This window comes from Miscanthus floridulus, chromosome 18 (genome assembly GCF_019320115.1).
Source record: "Miscanthus floridulus cultivar M001 chromosome 18, ASM1932011v1, whole genome shotgun sequence".
In the NCBI taxonomy this organism is placed as follows: Eukaryota; Viridiplantae; Streptophyta; class Magnoliopsida; order Poales; family Poaceae; genus Miscanthus; species Miscanthus floridulus.
In genome coordinates this window covers 132,885,731-132,905,307 of record NC_089597.1, presented here as the reverse complement: position 1 = coordinate 132,905,307, position 19,577 = coordinate 132,885,731, and positions in this window count along the sequence as shown.

Genomic DNA, 19,577 nt, shown 5'->3' with positions numbered 1-19,577 from the left:
TCGGCCTGGCCCGGCCCAGACCGGCCCAACCCGAAGCCTAACCGGCCCAGTTCGGACCTGGCTTGTATTGACCGTTGACTGGTCAACGCTGACCGTTGACCTGGCCCCACCTGTCAGTGACACGGACACCCTGGACCCACACGTCAGATGCTGATGACATGATGACGTCACGTGGGACCCACATGTCAGAAGCCAGCACAGCCGAGGTGACGTCATGCTGACGTCACGCTGACATCAGCTACTGACGTCAGTAGACCAGGCCCACATGTCAGTGACCGTGACTGTTGACCATTGACTGACGTTGACTGGCGTTGACTTTGACCGGACCCACCTGTCAGTGACCCCAATAGACTTTGGCCCCACCTGTCGGTGTGGACGACGTTGATGACGTCATGCTGACGTCAGCAAGCCATGTGGACCAACCACAGCATGACACATGTCAGCCCAGGATTAATTCAGCCTTTTTGCATTTTCAGAAATAGAATTAATCTTCAGAAATTCATAACTAATTCATACGACCTCGGAAAAATACGAAACTAGGACCAAAATTCATCTAAAATCAAGCTCTACACAATGGACCCATGTTTGAGTGCATTTGGTTCTTTTGAATTTTCATTGCTTCTTTGTGCTATTCTATAGACGTCGCTAACGCGACTATAATGCGGTCGTTTGTAGACTCGGGAGAGAATCTGACAGACGAGGACCGTGAGTACCGTGAGGAGAACAGAGACGACTACACTGAAGGTGCCACATCCCACCCAATCTTGTAGCACCTATTATGCATAGCTAATATAGAACTGCTATCGCAAATATATTATGCTAGGACTTGCATGGTAGTATGCTTGCTTGAAAGCCTTCACCTTGACGCAACCTTACCCCTGCATACCCTGCTATTAGGCTAGACACACGCTTGCTATATATATTTCATTGCTTATACTTCTACTACGCTTATACTACGTGCGTGGTGGAAACTAGAGTTACCTGGACTATGGGGAGAGTGCTACGTGTGTGACTTGGGTGTGTGGAGGGTGAGGGTTGTGTCGACCAAGTTGGAGTATACGACGAGCCTGGGGCAAGTCTTGCCATGGGGTGCTACCTGGGTACCCCTAGAATGGATACCTATGGTGGGTAAAATGGTATATGAGGTGGACCTGGGTGTGAACCTATAACGGGTGGAGCTCGGGATGGAGGTGCTGTGGTGGCACAGTAAATGGAAACCCTGATGGAGACATTCTGGCTTGGTCATCCCTAAGGACTTACTAGTACTCAGATTCACCGAGAAGCCTTACGTACCACTCGCCCTATATGGTGCGGGACGGCTGGACTACTTGGTAGGATATTGCCACTACTGCTAGGTTGATAGCGGACAGTGTAAGGAGGTACGGGGCGTGGAGGATTTCCCCCACACCCTTTCGAGACTTCATGGAGACCTTGTGGACCCGACTCATGACTCATAGTTTTAGCCACCCCAGATTTGACTTGGGGTGAACCAGGGCTGAATGGTAGAGTGGCATTATCCTAGGCTAGCAAGCAGCCAGAATCAGCCTAGTTGACGACGGTCAGCGAGGAAGGCGGATCTTGTGGTTATGTAAAACCTCTGCAGAGTCTATGGTTGATCGATCGATACATGTGCCGACTTGTTGGCTATGGACCTTTCCTGGGTTTCGCTTAAACTAGATAGTGAGATGAGTCTTTCTCTTCTTTCCCCGTGAGAGAGTGTCAGTCGTAGCCAGGGGCTACGGGCCTTGAGACAGTGTCGAGAGGGAGTTGGCCTGTTGACTGAGCGATGGTATGGTTATGGTATGGTGATGGTGTGGAGATGGTGGTATATCGATCCTAGGATCGAAACCTAGCTCTAGGATGGGAATGGGTGGAATAGGTGTGGGAATAGTGTTAAAACTGGACAAACTATTACTATTTACTTGATATGCTATTGCATAGAAAACCCCAGCCTTATAGGTTCACTTTGCTTATACCCAACTTGCATCCAAATTCCACAAAGCAATGCTCATAGGGATGGGAGTGGCCAGTACAAATCGTACTGATAAATTTTGGCACATAGGTTCTGCTGAGGAGTATAGCTCCGAGGAGTTTGACGGATGAGGGGTTCGTGCCTATGCTCGAGTTTGGCGATCTTATCTTCAAGCTGTTCTGAATGAATGCTACTTTTTGATTCCACCAATGCGGCGATGTAATAAATTATGTAATTCCACACTATTTGTACTCTGATATTATCGTCGTATGGATGAGATATTCGACTGGAATTTGGGTAATATGATCTACAACGATCTTATTACACTTCGACGTTGTGGATTTCCCTTCACGGAAATTGGGTCGTTCCAATGATGATAAAAAATCTATCAAGAGAGCACTAGCAAGCATCGCCATCAACGACAAGCTCTCCATCTTCGACACTCCATCGACATGCCTCATGGCAAAGCCTACCAAGGAAAAATATGATGTGAGTGATGATGATGAATGTGAAAGTGATACTTGTAGGAATGATGATAATGATGATGATGAGGATGAGGAGTACACCAATGAAGAACTCTTAGACATATGTGAGCAAGTGCACGCTTGCAATGAGATGAAGAGAAAGGAGTGCAAAGAATTACGCAAGAAGGTAAAATTTCTTGAGCAATCCTTTGATGAGCTCAATGCCACTCATGAGAGGCTAATGGAAGCCCATGAGAAGCTTGGCAAAGCTCACTCTAAGCTTGAAAAGGCTCACTCCTCTCTCATTGAGCAAGTCAAAGTGGAGGAAGCCAAGAAGGAGCAAGTGATCGTATCATGTGATGTGGGACTAACTTGTGATCTTATTGATGCATCTTTTTATAAGCCCATCGTAGTTGCTCCCACTAACTCTTCTTGTAGCACTACCACTTCTACTTCACCTTTGAGTGATGGTCTCTCTTGTGATACCTCACTAATGTGGGAAATGAGACCCTTAAGAAGGAGGTACACTCATGCCTTAGGCAATGCCTATGGTGGAGCTGCCCGCTTGCTAAAGTACTTGGGTAGCCAAAGGTTTTCTCTCAACAAAGAGGGATTAGGCTATACCCCCAAGAAAGGTAAGGTGGTCTTTGTCACTCCCAAAGTTAGCTTTATGAAGGGTAATGGTCGGTTTTACAATAGATGCAAGCAAGTTGAGCATATAGAGCAATATTGCAAGATTAACAAGAACAAGCTACCTAATGTATCATCAATTAAATTTGATTCTTGTTATATGCTTTTTAAGGGTGCCAATGGTGTGAAGGCTAAGTTTATTGGTACACCAATTGTGGGCCCAAAGAAGAAGGCCATTTGGGTACCAAAGACCTTGGTAACTAACCTACAAGGACCCAAGCAAGTTTGGGTACCTAAAAGAATTAATCTTCTTTTGTAGGTCAATTATAAAACCGGAGGAAGGTATTAGGTGCTTGATAGTGGGTGCACACAACACATGACCGGTAATCCAAGAATGTTCAATTCAGTCAATGAAAACAAGAGTAATAGGATTGATAGTATTCCATTTGGTGACAATGGCAAAGGCAAGGTCAAAGGGCTTGGTAAGATTGCAATATCCAATGACTTGAGCATTTTCAATGTGCTACTAGTAGAGAGCTTGAATTTCAACCTATTGTTGGTAGTTCAATTATGTGATCTTGGTTTTAAGTGCATATTTTGTGTGGATGATATAGAGATCATAAGTGTTGATGGCTCTAACTTGATATTCAAAGGATTTAGATATGAGAATCTATACTTAGTGGATTTCAATGCTAGAGAAGCTTAATTATCAATATGTTTGATCACTAAGTCTAGCATGGGTTGTTATGGCATAGAAGGCTTGGTCATATTGGAATGAAACAATTAAACAAGTTGATCAAGCATGACTTAGTTAGAGGCTTGAAAGATGTCACTTTTGAGAAAGATAAGCTATGTAGTGCATGTCAAGCCGAAAAGCAAGTTGGTAACACACATCCTAAGAAGAGCATGATGAGCACATCTAAGGCATTTGAGTTGATGCACATGGACTTATTTGGACCAACCACATACACTAGCATTGGTGGAAACAAATATGGGTTTATGATTGTGGATGATTTCACTAGATACACATGTGTATTCTTTCTAGTGAACAAAAGTGATGTGTTTGTAATATTCAAATCATTTGTCAAGGGCATTCACAATGAATTTAAAATAACCATCAAGAAAGTGAGAAGTGACAATAGAAGTGAGTTCAAGAACACAAGAATTGATGAGTTGTGTGATGAATTTAGAATCAGACATTAATTTTTGGCCAAGTACACTCCACAATCAAATGGTCTTGTTGAGAGAAAGAATAGAACACTCATTGACATGGCAAGATCAATATTGAGTAAGTACAATGTGAGTCATTCATTTTGGGCCGAAGCGGCTTGCTATTATAGCAACTGACTCTATTGTCACCCTATGATGGAGAAGACACCTTATGAGCTATTGAATGGAAGAAAGACCAACATAGCATACTTTCAGGTTTTTTTGTTGTAAATGCTACATATTGAAGAAAGGCACTAGATTGAGCAAGTTTGAAAAGAAATATGGTGAAGGTTTCTTGCTTGGTTACTCCACTACTATCAAGGCTTATAGAGTGTGGAATTTGACTAATGATACTCTTGAGGAGGTTCATGATGTGGAGTTTGATGAAACAAATGGTTCCCAAGAGAAAGATAAGAATCTAGATGATGTAAGAGGCACTCAATTGGTCAATGCAATGAAGAACATGGACATTGGTGATATAAGGCCTAGAGAGGTGATTGATGTTGAAGATGACAAGAATCAAGTGCTCTCTAACTCAAATGTATAAGCTAGTGGTTCTAATGATCAAGTTTGAGCAAGTACTAGTCATGACAAAGTGCAAGATCAACAACAAATGGCTAGTTCATCATCTCAACTAAGCGATCAATCAAATGCTAGCAATCAAGTGCAAGTGCTTCAACCAACCAATGTTGCAAGAGATCATCCATTGGACACAATCATTGGTGATATTTCAAAAGGTGTGCAAACTAGATCAAGATTAGCTTCATTTTGTGAGCATTTCTCATTTGTGTCATCCATTAAACCGAAGAAGATAGATGAAGCTTTGAAGGATGTTGATTGGGTCAATGCTATGCATGAAGAGCTAAACAACTTCACAAGAAACTAAGTATGGGAGTTAGTTGAGAGGCCTAAGGATCATAATGTGATAGGAATCAAGTGGGTCTTTTGGAATAAGCAAGATCAAGATGGGATGGTAATAAGAAACAAAGCAAGATTAGTGGTTCAAGGTTCCACTCAAGTTGAAGGTCTTGACTTTGGAAAAATATATGCCTCGGTTGCAAGATTGGAAGCAATTAGGTTCTTGTTAGCCTATGCTTGTGCCCACAACATCAAGTTGTACCAAATGGATGTGAAAAGTGCATTTCTCAATGGGTATATCAATGAGCTTGTGTATGTTGAGCAACCTCCTGGTTTTGAAGATGAAAAGAAACACAACAATGTCTATAAGTTAAGAAAGGCTTTGTATGGATTAAAACAAGCACCTAGAGCATGGTATAAGAGATTGAGGGATTTCCTACTCTCTAAGGGATTCAAGATGGGAAAGGTTGACACCACTCTCTTCACCAAGAAGCTTGGAAATGACTTGTTTGTAATGCAAATCTATGTTGATGATATCATTTTTAGGTCAACAAATCAAGATTTTTGTGAGTAGTTTGGCAAGATGATGGCAAATGAGTTTGAGATGTCTATGATTGGAGAGCTTAGCTACTTCCTTGGTCTTTAAATCAAGAAAATAATGAATGGCACATTTGTGAGTCAAGGCAAGTATATTAAGGACATGCTCAAGAAGTTTGGAATGGATGATGCTAAAGCTATTAGTACACCAATGGGGACAAGTGGAAGCTTGGATAGTGATGCTAGTGGCAACATGGTGGATTAAAAGATGTATCGGTCTATGATTGGAAGCCTACTCTATGTGACCGCATCAAGGCCAGATGTGATGTTTAGTGTATGTATGTGTGCTAGATTTCAAGCCTCACCAAGAGGAAGTCATTTGAAGGCAACAAAGATAATATTGAGGTACTTGAAGCATACACAAAATATTGGATTGTGGTATCCCAAAAGAGCAAGATTTGAGTTGATTGGATATTTGAACTCTGATTATGCGGGATGCAAAGTTGAGAGAAAGAGCACATCGGGCACATGTCAACTATTGAGAAGATCTCTTGTGTCTTGGTCATCAAAGAAGCAAAATAGTGTAGCACTTTCAACCGCCGAAGCGGAGTACATTTCGACCGGTAGTTGTTGTGCTCAATTACTTTGGATGAAGGCTACTTTGAGTGACTTTGGAATTAAATTCAAGTAAGTGCCATTGCTATGTGATAATGAGAGTGCCATAAAGCTCACTAATAACCCGGTTCAACATTTAAGAACAAAGCATATTGATGTCTGCCATCATTTCATAAGAGATCACCAACAAAAAGGGGACATTTGCATTGAGAGTGTGGACACTGAAGATCAACTTGTCGATATCTTCACCAAGCCACTTGATGAGAAGAGGTTTTGTAAGCTAAGGAATGAATTGAACATACTTGACTTCTCCAATATGTGTTGATGCACCCCCAATTATATGACATGCCTCTCCTTCGAGCAATCCAAGGTAAAAGTTGATTGGCATGGCATACATCCTTGCTAAGGACATGATTAGTGCATCTAGACATATTTCACATTTGAATAGGCTCATTCATGAAAATCAAATGAATTTGATGCTTGTATGGTACCACTATTACTTGTATGTTTGAAATGATCTAGTGGTAGCGTATGACATATTTGTGGGCTTGTAAACCTAGTGCTTGATCTAGAAAATAAGCTATAAGTGTTTAACTCAACATGGTACAAGATAACCCTTATTTAGAGGTGTGAAGAAGCTTGTCCTTGGATCAAACCGAGTAAAATCTCTTTTGCAAGTAATCTAGATTGAACTAAATTGAGAAAATGATCCTCATTTCACATGGTTTCACCCCAACCTATCTATAATTTGAGCTCACCTTTTGTGCTAATTGTTGACAAAGGGGGAGAGAAATTCACAAAGATAGTAAGATAGGAGGAGCAAACAAATAAAATGACATTGTAAGGGGATCAATAAAAAATGCACACAAGTAGGGGGAGCAAGCTTATAAACTTGTATGATGCATTTGAATGTGTATTTCATATATTTGCTTGTATGGTACAAGAAGAAATTCACAAAGATAGTAAGATAGGAGGAGCAAACAAATAAAATGACATTGTAAGGGGATCAATAAAAAATGCACACAAGTAGGGGGAGCAAGCTCATAAACTTGTATGATGTATTTGAATGTGCATTTCATATATTTGCTTGCATGGTACAAGTTCTTAATTTCAATATCCATGCTTGTGTGATGTATGCTAGTTGTAGGTTTGAATGTTGAAATAAAAAACTAGCATGCATAGGCTAAAGTAACTAGACCTATGTTCATTCTATGGAAACTAGACCCTTGCTTGTAATATTGATCTCATGGGGTATTCTAGTTTTTGTGTATGTCTAGTTACTAATAGTGCTAAGGATGGTATATTGGTGCACTCCGATTGGTATCACACTTCAAAGGTCCATCTCTTATACCTTAGCATCATTTGGTAGAAATTGACTCCTATATTTCCTATCTAAGCATATGTGTAAGCTACAATCTAAACTCTAAGCACATATGTAGGGGGAGCAATTGCTACCATTTGGAGTTCATGAAACTTGTTCATATTCTTTTACACATGGTAAATATGCTTGGGCAAGCAACATGGATTCAATTAAATCTCAATTCATATCTTTGTGAAAGGGTTGTCATCAATTACCAAAAAGGGGGAGATTGAAAGCTCTAGCTTGGTTTTGGTTAATTGATGAAACCCTAAGTGCTAACCTAGTTTATCAAAGTGATTATGAGATATGTAGCACTACTCCAAGTGATGAAGCAATGGCGAAGATCATGACGATGGTGATGGCATGGTGATGATCAAATGCTTAAACTTGGAAAAGAAGAAAGAGAAAAACAAAAGGCTCAAGGCAAAGGTATAAATAGTAGGAGCCATTTTATTTCAGTGATCAAGACACTTAGCGAGTGTGATCACATTTAGGTTAGATAGCCATACTATTAAGAGGGGTGAAACTCGTATTGAAATATGGTTATCAAAGTGCCACTAGATGCTCTAACTCATTGCATATGCATTTAGGATCTAGTGGAGTGCCAACACCCTTGAAAATATTTGTGAAAATAAGCTAACACATGTGCACAAGGTGATACACTTGGTGGTTAGCACATTTGAGCAAGGGTAGGAAACTTCACCGGTGGAGTGACAGTCCAACGGTGCCACCAGTGCCCTAGATAGAAAAGACAAAGGTCACTGTAAGTGACCGGACACTGGTCTCAGTTGGACCGGCGCGTCTGGTCAGTAGCAGCAGTGAGCACGTGGTCTCAGTCTTCGACTGGATGCTGGTGCTAAAAGTGATCGGACGCTGGCAGGGTGCGTCCGGTCAGTGCTAACGTGCGCTGACGTAGGACGCACAGTGGAGACTTTGAGTAACCGGACGCTGGGTGAGTCCGGTCGAGCATGACCGGACGCGTTCGGTCATGAAATTTCGTGTTTGGGACCTTACTGGAAATGACCAGATGCTGAGATCCAGCGTCCGGTCACTTTCCAACTGACGCGTCCGGTCATCACTCGACCGTTGAAATCGGGCGATCGGCGTTTGAAGCCGATGACACATGGCGCACATCGCACGACCGAACACTAAGGTCCAGCATCCAGTCAATATGACCAGAGTGTCCGGTCGGCTCGTGTTCAGTGCAATAAGGAGCCCGATGGCTCTATTTCATGGGGGCTTCTATTTAAGCCCCATGGCCGGCTCAAGCTTACTCTCTTGGCCATTTGCATTGACTTAGCAACCTTGTGAGCTTAGCCAAAGCCCTCCCACTCATCTCCATCATTGATTCATCATCTTTGTGAGATTGGGAGAGAATCCAAGTGCATTGCTTGAGGGATTGCATCTAGAGGCACTTGGTGTTCATGTTTTGCTGCGGGATTCGCTTGTTGCTCTTGGTGGTTGCCACCACCTAGACGGCTTGATGTAGCGGTGGAGGATTGGTATGAGTTGGTGATTATTCGTGGCCATCTCCAGTGATTGTGAGGGGATTTGTATCTTCCCCGGCGGAGCACCGAAAGGTAACTCTAGTGGATTGCTCGTGTCATTGAGTTACCTCACTTGTGGGTAGGTTCTTGCAGTGTCTAATCATGTGGACGAGGTTTGTGCAACACCTCTTAGCCGCCGAACCACTAAGTGTTGGTCGACACAACGGAGATGTAGCGTGTTGGCAAGCACGTGAACCTCGGGAGAAAATCAGTTGTCTCTTGCCATTTGGCATTCTCTCGGTGATTGATTTCATCTTTATCTTGTGATTGGTTTATCCCTCTACACGGCAGTATAATCACCCTACTCACTCTTCTATATTATTGCAAACTAGTTGTGGCAAGCTCTTTAGTATAATTAGAATTGAGAGCTTGTTTTGTTATTTAAGTTCATCTAGTGGAGCTCTTTAGTGTAGCAAGATTGAGAGCTCTTAGTGAGTAGTATCATAGCAAGTTATGTGTCTAGTAATCATTGCAACTAGAATTGTTGGATTGGTGGCTTGCAACCCTCATAGAGCTAGAGTAAGTTTGCATTTCGCTATTTATCTTACTAATCAAATTGCTCTAGTTGATTTGTAGAATTTTAAATAGGCTATTCACCACCCTCTAGCCATATTAGGATCTTTCAAGTGGTATCAGAGCCGTAGTCACCGTTTGATTGAAGGCTTAACAACCTCAGTGTCAAATTATGGCTCAAATTGTGTTCAACCATGTGGGGGGCAAACCACCGTTCTTTGATGGCACATGCTATGATTGTTGGAAGAGAAAGATGAGGATGTATCTTGGTTCAATCAATGATAAGTATGGGAAGTAACTGAGAATGACTATGCTATCATTGACCCCGATGATCCCACCAACCAAGATAAGATCAACAAGCAATGCAATACAATGGCTCTCAACACCATATACAATGCCATTGATTCCAAGGTGTTTGAGCAAATCAAGTATTGTGAAAGAGCAAATGAGGTGTGGAAGAGATTGGAGGAAATATATGAGGGCACACCGGCGGTGAAGAGTGCCAAGTTGTATATCCTCAAGGATAAATTGACAAGCTTTAAGATGAAGGAAGATGAGAGCATTCTAGAGATTTTCTATTGTTTGCAAGTGATTGTCAATGATTTGAAGGCATTGGGAGAAAAAATCAAGGATGATGATGTCTCTCATCGGTTCTTGATGTGCCTACCTACAAGATTTGAGATATTGAGATTGCTTATCATAAGAGGAGGATTGAAGGAGATTACCCCTAACCAAGTACTAGGTGATGTCATGACACAAGAGACATACCATGTGGAAAGGGAAGGGGTTGACAAGGATGACAAGAAGGAAGACGAAGACAAGAAGAAGAAGAGTATAGCATTCAAGGCTAGCTCATCATCATCTAAGAACAAGGGCAAGTCCAAGAAAGAATCAAGTGATGATAATGATCTTAGTGATATTGATGATGAAGCTATGGCCCTCTTTGTCCGCAAGATGGGAAAATTCATGAAGAAGAAGGGCTATGGTGCAAGAAAGAGAAGAGATCACACCAAAAGTAAAGAATATGTGAGAAGATGCTACAATTACAAGAGCCCCAATCACGTTGTAGCAAATTGTCCCTACAATAGTGACAATGAGGAGGATGAGAAGAAGAAGCTAAAAAAGGATAAGAAAGAGAAGAAGAAGAAAAGAATGACCTTCCAAAAGAAGAAGAAAGGTGGAGGCTATGTGGTCACATGGGATAGTGATGGCTCTTCGGATAGTGATAGCTCTAGTGATGATTGTAACAACACAGAAATCCACACACCAAAAATCACAACTACAAAATTCTTCTTAAAACTCCCATGTGATGATGAGTGTCATGTAAAGTAACCCAACCCAGGAGTTGCATTAGGCATAACCCCAACCCAAGACAACACATAAGCATGGCATGTCATTTGTTGATTATGATTATTTGATTTTCTAACAAAATAAAATGTTGCATACAATGTTAACTTAAATTGTGATTTGGATTCTCATTGCTTTATGTTATGCTTAACAATTCCATAAAGTTATTATTAAACAAAATTCCCTAAACTCCAATGAACAAGTTACCTCAGTTTTAAATTCAAATTCTAAACCAAATTTGAATTCAAACAATGGAAAAGAAATGAAAAACAGGAAAAAGAAAAGGAGAAGAAGGCCTCCTAGCCAGCTGCTCGGCCCAACCCGTGCGACCAACTATCGGCCCAGCCCTCCACTTCTCCCCCTCCATTGGCCCGCGCGCGCAGTAGCAGGCCGGCCCCAACTCGCGTGCAACAGCCTAGCTCATGGCCTAGCGCGTCGCCCACGCCCGCGCGCCCTGCTGCCTTTGCCAGCTGTCGCTGCCACTTGGCCCCACGTGTCAGCCACACGTTGCCCACGCCCACGCGTTGCCCCGTCTCACTTGCAGCCGCTGCCGCTGGACCCTGCATGTCAGTCCTCCTGTTCTTCTTCTCCACGCCGTGCTCAACCGCCGTGTGACCAAGAGCCGACAGCGGTGGCAGGGGCGAGCCAGGGGTCATGCCCGGGGCATGGTCCTGTCTCCCCCTTGGCGCATCGCCCATGTGACCTCCGCGCCAACCACCCCACGCCGCAATGCCGTTCGATGCCCACGGTGCATCACCAACCGTCCGCCCATCCACCAAAGATGGAGCTTAGAGCTCCGGCTATAAAGCCACGGCCTCGGTTGCCCTAGCACTTGTCCCGTTGCCGCCACCACCTCGGTGGCCATCCACTGCGCACCCGAACCAAGAGAGAGGAGGGAGAAGGGAAGGAAGAGTGGCAAACGCCGAAGCCGCTGTAGGAGGGGAGATCGCTGGAGCCAGGAGTGACGTCATCGTCTACATCACCGACGTGGTTTGGCACGGCACTGCACGACTTCCGTAGCTTCACGGCCTCGAATTTTACTAATCAAATTACTCTATTTGATTTGTAGAATTTTAAATAGGCTATTCACCCCCCCCTCTAGCCATATTAGGACCTTTCAGGCCATGGGCCACTCCATGACATAGCACTGCCGCCCACCCCCTATGAATGACATGTTCGTGGGAGCGGCAGAGTACATCATGGAGTCACTCCATGATCTTCTCGTAGGGGACTCAGAAACATTTTATGATTCCAACTCCAGTAGGGGTAGCCATCACCTCTCACAGGAATGCTTCATGGCGGAGACCCCAGAAGGGCACGCCGAAAGCATCCATGAGGTGGCCGATCTAGCACATGATGATGATGACGACGACAAAGGCACAGAGGCTCTACCGCACAGGTAGGAGGAGCAGCTGCGAGCACGGCATCAAGAGCTCGTGGAGGCACGACTCCTACTCGAGCAAGAACATGTAGAGCTCGAGCGGGAGATCGCACAACGAGGAGACGGCGGACATGCGTGTGCCAGGGCCCACGAGGTAAACTAGAAGATCATCGAGGACGATGGGGGCCTCCCACACTTCGCCTGGGCGAGCCAGAACATAGCGGGCACCGCAGCCTTGCTCCGAGGGCTCCCTAAGCCTGCAACGCTAGAAGAGCACCGGACTCACTGAGAGATCCGCACACTACTCGAGCGTGCTGTGGTATAGTAGGTGGAGAGCTCACTGTCCCGACGACATGAGCTTGACGCCAGCCAGCGCACACCCTTGGGACTGCATGGCAAGGTCCACCAAGCACCACACAACGACGGGAGGTGGGTTACGGTCTCGGTGTGCGAGCGCCTCAACCACAACCACGATGCCCACAACACCCTGAACGCCCGTAGGCGTGCCCATGGCGGCGAGAGGGATGGAACCAGTCGTGGTTACCACCCTCGTCGTGGTGGGCGCTACGACAGCGCTGAGGACCAGAGTCCAAGCCCTGACCTACTGGACTAGGGCCTCAAGCTTTTGGATGGCACATCCTCAATGCGCCTTTCTCACCATGGTACCGGCCACCGACCAACGTCCCAAAGTACTCCGGGGAAACAAACCCTGAGCTGTGGTTCGAGGACTATCGGCTCGCTTGCTAGGCCAGTGGCGCGGATAGTGATAGCTTCATTATCCACAACCTTCCCTTATTCCTCACCGACTCGACACGAACATGGCTGGAGCATCTCCTGCCCAACCACATCCATAGTTGGGTGGAGCTAAAAGAGATCTTCGTGGGCAACTTCCAGGGCACCTACGCACGCCCTGGAAACCCATGGGACCTCAAGAACTATCGATAGAAGTCTAGAGAGACTCTTCGTGAGTACATCCGGTGCTTCTCCCGGTAGTGCAACGAGCTGCCCGACATCACCGACATCGATGTCATCGGGGCCTTCTTGTCAAGGACCACCTATGAGTCCCTGATCCACAAGTTGGGTCACAAGGACCCATTGACCCCTTCCGATCCCCTCGGCCCAGGCTCAAGAGCTAGAACCGAAAGCACGTCGCTCGATCGAGGCTTGGGAGTCAACTCTCCACTGGCCCCGTCCAGCCTCGAGGCCATGGAGATCTGTGAAGGCTCGGTGATGGAGCTCAATGCTAGCCCAGCAGACCCTCCTACTGACTAGAGAACGCCCTACCTCGACTACCTCCTCTGGAAAGTCTTTCCAATAGATAAGACGGAGGCTCAGCGGCTCACACATCACGCCACGCTAAGTCATTTGTCATCATCGAAGAAGCGCTCTACAAGCGTAGCCACACTGGGATCCTACAATGATGTATCTCGACCGAACAAGGGAAGCGGCTGCCAGATGACATCCATGGCGGTGTTTGTGGGCACCACGCCATGACGAGAGCCTTGGATGGAAATGCATTCTGGCAAGGTTTCTACTGGCCGACTGCTATAGCGGACGCCGAGCAAGTTGTTCGCACCTACAAAGGGTATCAATACTACACTCGGTAGACCCACCTGCCTGCCCAGGTACTCTAGACGATCCCCATCACTTGGCCATTCGTGGTTTGGGGGCTCGATATGGTTAGGCCTTTCAAAAAGGCACCCGGGGGCTACACACACCTACTTGTCTCCATAGACAAGTTCACAAAATGGATAGAGGCTCGACTAATCTCCGTGATCAAATTCGAGAAGGCCGTGCTATTCTTCCTCGATATCATCCATCGCTTTGGGGTCCCTAACTCCATCATCACGGACAATAGCACGTAGTTCACCAGGAAGAAGTTCCTCTAGTTCACCGATGACTATCACATCCACATCGATTAGTCTACCGTAGGACACCCTCGTATGAATGGGCAAGTTGAGTGCGAGAATGACATGGTACTACAAGGTTTCAAGCCTAGGATCTTCAACCAGCTGAACAAATTCACCGGCCGATGGGTCACCAAGCTCCTCGCAGTGCTCTGGAGTCTACGGACAACCCCCAGTCTAGCCACCGGCTACACCCCCTTCTTCATGGTCTACGGCTCTAAGGCCGTCCTCCTGACCGACCTCGAGTATGGGGCACCGAGGGTCAGGGCATACAACGAGCAGGGATCCAAGACGTCCCTCGAAGACACCATGGACTAGCTCGATGAAGCACGCGACGTGGCCCTCCTTCACTCGGCTAAGTACCAGCAAGCATTACGCCGGTATCACAGCCGTTGAGTACGCGGTCGGGCCTTCAACATAGGAGACTTGGTACTCTGTCTCATCTAGAGTAACAAGGACTGCCACAAGCTATCTCTGCCATGAAAAGGGCCGTACGTCGTCGTAGAGGTGCTCCGACTAGGCACCTATAATGTAACACCCTAGGTGTTTGGCTTCTACAAAAGTGCATTTCATTTCATAAACATATGCATCATCCATGTCATCATGCCATTATCACTGAAACATACATATGCAACATTCGCAAATTCTGATTGTTTCATACTTGATTGCTTATGAATGGTAGTAGTGAAACATGTGAATGCAACATGAGTTTCTCATACCTTGAAACATGGCAACATGGTAGTAATATGACAAGTATAAAATAACAACAAGGTCATGAAACATGTGAAACATGAAATTGCAACATTTGAGTGAATTGCTTGTTTTGTGCTTCATCACATGTGATCATTAGAAATTGGTATAGCACTTGTGTAAAGTGGTTGATTATGGTCTAATACACCTTAACTACACTTAGGGTAATTGTTTGGACATTGTTCATGTGGACCAAAATGACCAAATTGCCCTTTAGGAGAGGTTTGACTTGAATTGACCCTTAGAGTGCCACTATTTGACTGAGTCAAAAGACCAACTTAGAGACTTTGCATGGCTTTGCACTCTTTACCAAAGTTGTAGCTAATTTATCAAGGAACAAAAGTTGTTTTATGATCAACTCATGAAAATGTGTGGAACAACCTCAAACATGGCCCACAAGTCATTATTGATGGTGGATTCAACACTGAAAAATAATTCTAAGTCCTAACTGCATTTTTAGTTGGATCAAGCCAACTTTGGCTTGATGTAACTTCTGATCCATGGCAAATTAGATGATGGTCCTTGAAAGGAAAATGTAGATGGATGGTAGACCTACAATTTTCATGTACACTGTTTTTGCAATGGATCAACGGTTTAGCCGTATTAAGACGTTGAAGTCACGCTATCAGTCAGTTTCTGTTGTCTGAATGAGTGCTACAGTGACTGACAGCCATCAGACAACGAACGCCGCGTGTTTGCCACCCGTCGCCGAACTTTTGCACATGCTGCCACGCGCCATGGGCATCCTAGCGCTGTTGGCCGTGACATGAGCACCCCGCACGCCTGCCCGATGCACTCGCCTGCTCCATTTGCTTCTCTTTTGTCTCCACCGCGCGCAGCGCTGAGCCACCGCAGCTCCTCTAGTTCTGATCGAGCATCGCCGTTGCCTTGCGCCCTCACCACTACAAAAACACGTCGGTCATCTTGCTCCTAGCTTCACCGTGATCCCCTCTACCACCTCCACCTTTCAATCAGGTCATTTGAAGCTTGGTAAGGGCAAAATTGCCATTTCTTCCACCGCTACCATGGCGGGACCTCACCGGAGTTGGCGCTCCACATGGCCAATTGTCACTGCAACCTTCCCATCCCTTCTCTCCCTTGCGCTAGCTACTGTGAATGCTACTAAAGCTCATAAGGTCACCCACTAGGGCAGTGGCGCCGTCGTCTCACCGGAGCTGGCCATGCCGTGGCCGAGCGCCGCCATGGCCGTCACCACCCCCTCTGGCCACGATAATAGCCAAAATTGATGGCACCGCTAGATGCACATTGATGAGGTGAGCACCGTAGTACCGCTGGGCTCGCCGGAGATGCCACCAGCGATGAGTTGCGTCGCCGTCTCTTCCTCCTCCCCTGCCTGTCTCTCTGTCGTGTGGGGCCCCGTCGTCAGTCGCTGATGCCAAGGCGGGAGCCAGCGTGGGCTGCACCGAGTGCTGGGCCGCGTTGGTGTTCACTTGCGCATGCGTGGTGGGCCGCCGTGTCCATCGGGCCGGCCCAGCAGTAGAGTTAGGATTCAAATTCGTTTTTGTTTTATTCTTTTCACAGATTTGTGTATATATTCAAAAATATGTATCTCCTAGTTGGTAGATTCAAATGATGTGGTTCCAATTTTGTTGAGTTCATGATAATGCCTAGTTTTTATTAAAAATATAACTTATGCCATGTTCTGTTATGAAAAATGGAGTTACTAATTATCTCTTTTAATCACGAAGGAAATAGGGGTAATTATATCTTTTTCTATGTAGTTCCAATTGGCATGAAATTTTTATGGGGTACTGCTCATGTCATGAATAGGTTGTAGTTAAATTTTCATATATTTTGGACACTATATGTAGGAGATAAAAAATTCTCTTATTTGCATGGATGGATCTTGTGTGAATTTTCATAATTTTTCTATAGATCCAGTAAGGGTAAAATTTGGTGAGTGCTATTCTTATGCTAGAATGATGCTAGGAAAAATGTGAAATCTATTGCTTGACACTTTTCAATAGGGTTTCCTAATTATGCTAAAAATAGACATGCCACCTGTTATTTTGGGTACAGCAAGTTTTGCTTGTCCAATGGCTTTGAAATTTTTATAGTAGTCTATGTGAAGCATGAGATAGCTACTGTAAGTTTTGTAGATTTTTCTGAATAGTTTTACTATATATTGCTTTAATCACCTAATTAACCAAATAAATTAGAAAATGATATTAAATAATTTATTTAGAAGTTGGCACTATACTTTCTAACGTTCCTCTAGTAGGCACAACAAGTTGGTAAATTTGGTTTGGTCCAATTATGCTTTTGCATCATCACTAAATATTTAATTTAGTAACCCTGTCATTTCTAGATAGATTCTAGGTTTACTGGAATTCGATTTGGTTAACGTAAGAATCATGCTTTGATGTTTACAAAGGATTTGTAGAGAATTTCATAAGCTTTCCAGAATGTCCTCATGCAAGTCATTTGGAATTGTAGAACTCTTGTTGTGATTGAATTAAGGGACTACTTGTGTGCATATGAAACTTTAAATGTTAATTTAAGTATGCCTTTACTATTTCTAAGTTTGTGGTAATGTTCCTAGGTGTTAGGCCTTTAACTGAAGATGAACATCTTTATCTTAGGTTATGTAAGTTAGGTAAGTTGATCTTGTTCTTCAAATTAAGTTAGATATATGTTTTAAAGTGATTTGAATAGAGCTATTCTAAATCGGTAAACGAGTGTCCAGTGATGTTTTCGTTAAACATTTACTGTGATTCATTCATCATGAGCATCATGTCATTCCTTATGCATCCATGATATTTATCTTATGCATTGGCATGCAAATAGGTGTACCGGAAGGTGTGACCCTACTGGAATTCGAGGAACCGAGCGAGCAGCAGCAGCCGACACTAGAGGTACATGAGGTGCAGCCTTCAGGAGAAGTGCCAGACGAGGTCGCCGTTGAGTGCCCAGATCACCGTCCGTGCAACTTTGTGAAAGGCAAGCCTCAGAGCATATTAAGCCTCCTAATTTCCGAAATGCAGTTAAAGTATTATTGTTACATATATATATTGTTGCATTAAGTTTAGGTGTTGGATGCAAACACTTATTGCATTGGTTATCCAATCCTTGTCTAGATATTGATACCTGGAATCCTATGTAGCTCAGGTTCGTGTAGTGCTTAGCCCTGCTTAAATACGGTAGAAGTCAGGCGATTTCCTGTCACCTACGAGAGATAGGAAGATACATATGGCACGGTTGGCTATATTTGCTATCGTAGAAAAGAACCAGTCTTAATTTGAAATGAAGACCGGACGGAGGCTTGCTGGTTTGCAGTGACTCCGTCTGTGTTGATTAAGGACTGAATCTTGGAGCCTTTCCTATTCATGTTGAACGCATGCCTCTCTCTTAGTTGGCCGTGTCCGAAGACCGACCGCGAAGCCAAGTAGCTCAACTCAGGCTGGGAGTCGATAAGTATAAAGTACGCCTCGAAAGGGAGCCGTAGGTGTGAGTCCAAGGGCAGGTGATTTAAAAGTCCTGATCATCCTGGCAGAAGGGTAATCCCTGAGAGCGCTGGCGCTGATCGAACCCATGAATTTGGTTCCTGAGTTGTCCCAAAGGTGACCCACGGCTACCCTTGCAAAGTATGCCAGGGTGAGAGTTAGGAATACCCCCTCAGCTGAGTTGTAATTCGATTCGAGTCGCCGTCTCTCCCGGTTAGTAAGAACTTGACAGGCTTATCTCCAAAGTAGATACACTAAATAACCCAATGGTTTAGAAATGATGATATGACGATGACAGCCTTATTATACTTGCTATGGTTAATATTGTTTGCTCCTAATAAGTGAGTGCTCTAGTACAGGTGCTAATCTAGTGGACAGGTAAATGATGATAACTTGATGCTAAGTTTAAATTGGTTACTATATTCATAAGCTCTTTTATGCAACTGTGTCCAGCTAGCCCACCTCATAAGTCTTGCATGACCCTTGGTGTCATTTATTTTTGGTTTTAACGGGTAAGTCTAGCTGAGTACCTTCTCGTACTCAGGGTTTATCTCCCACCTGTTGCAGATGACCAGTTCTACTTTGGTTGCTGCAAGTACTGCCTTCTCCCAGCTGGGGATGAAGACTAGACTATTGGGCGCGGTCTCTCATAGTTCTCGTACCTAATGATGCTTTTGTGGGACATGACTCAGATCTGGCAATGTATTTGAAACTATGAAGTTATGTACTAAACTATGTTGCTTCCGTGAACTTAAACTTGGTTTGTATTATTTTATTTGAACTCTGATGGATGTAATCCGAATGCTACTTGTGAAATGTTGTAATGAATGATGTGTTGTGTTGAATCACTACGGTCTTGGTTTGTATATCGAGAGTTAGTTGAAATCCTTCGTGATTTCTGGACTACCGGGATTATGGGAGCTTAAGTACAGGAATTTGATCACTTCGGTGATTGTTTTTGTACTTACGTTCTTATAATTTGGTCGATTCTGTTACATATAAGCTCAAGACCATCGACGGTCA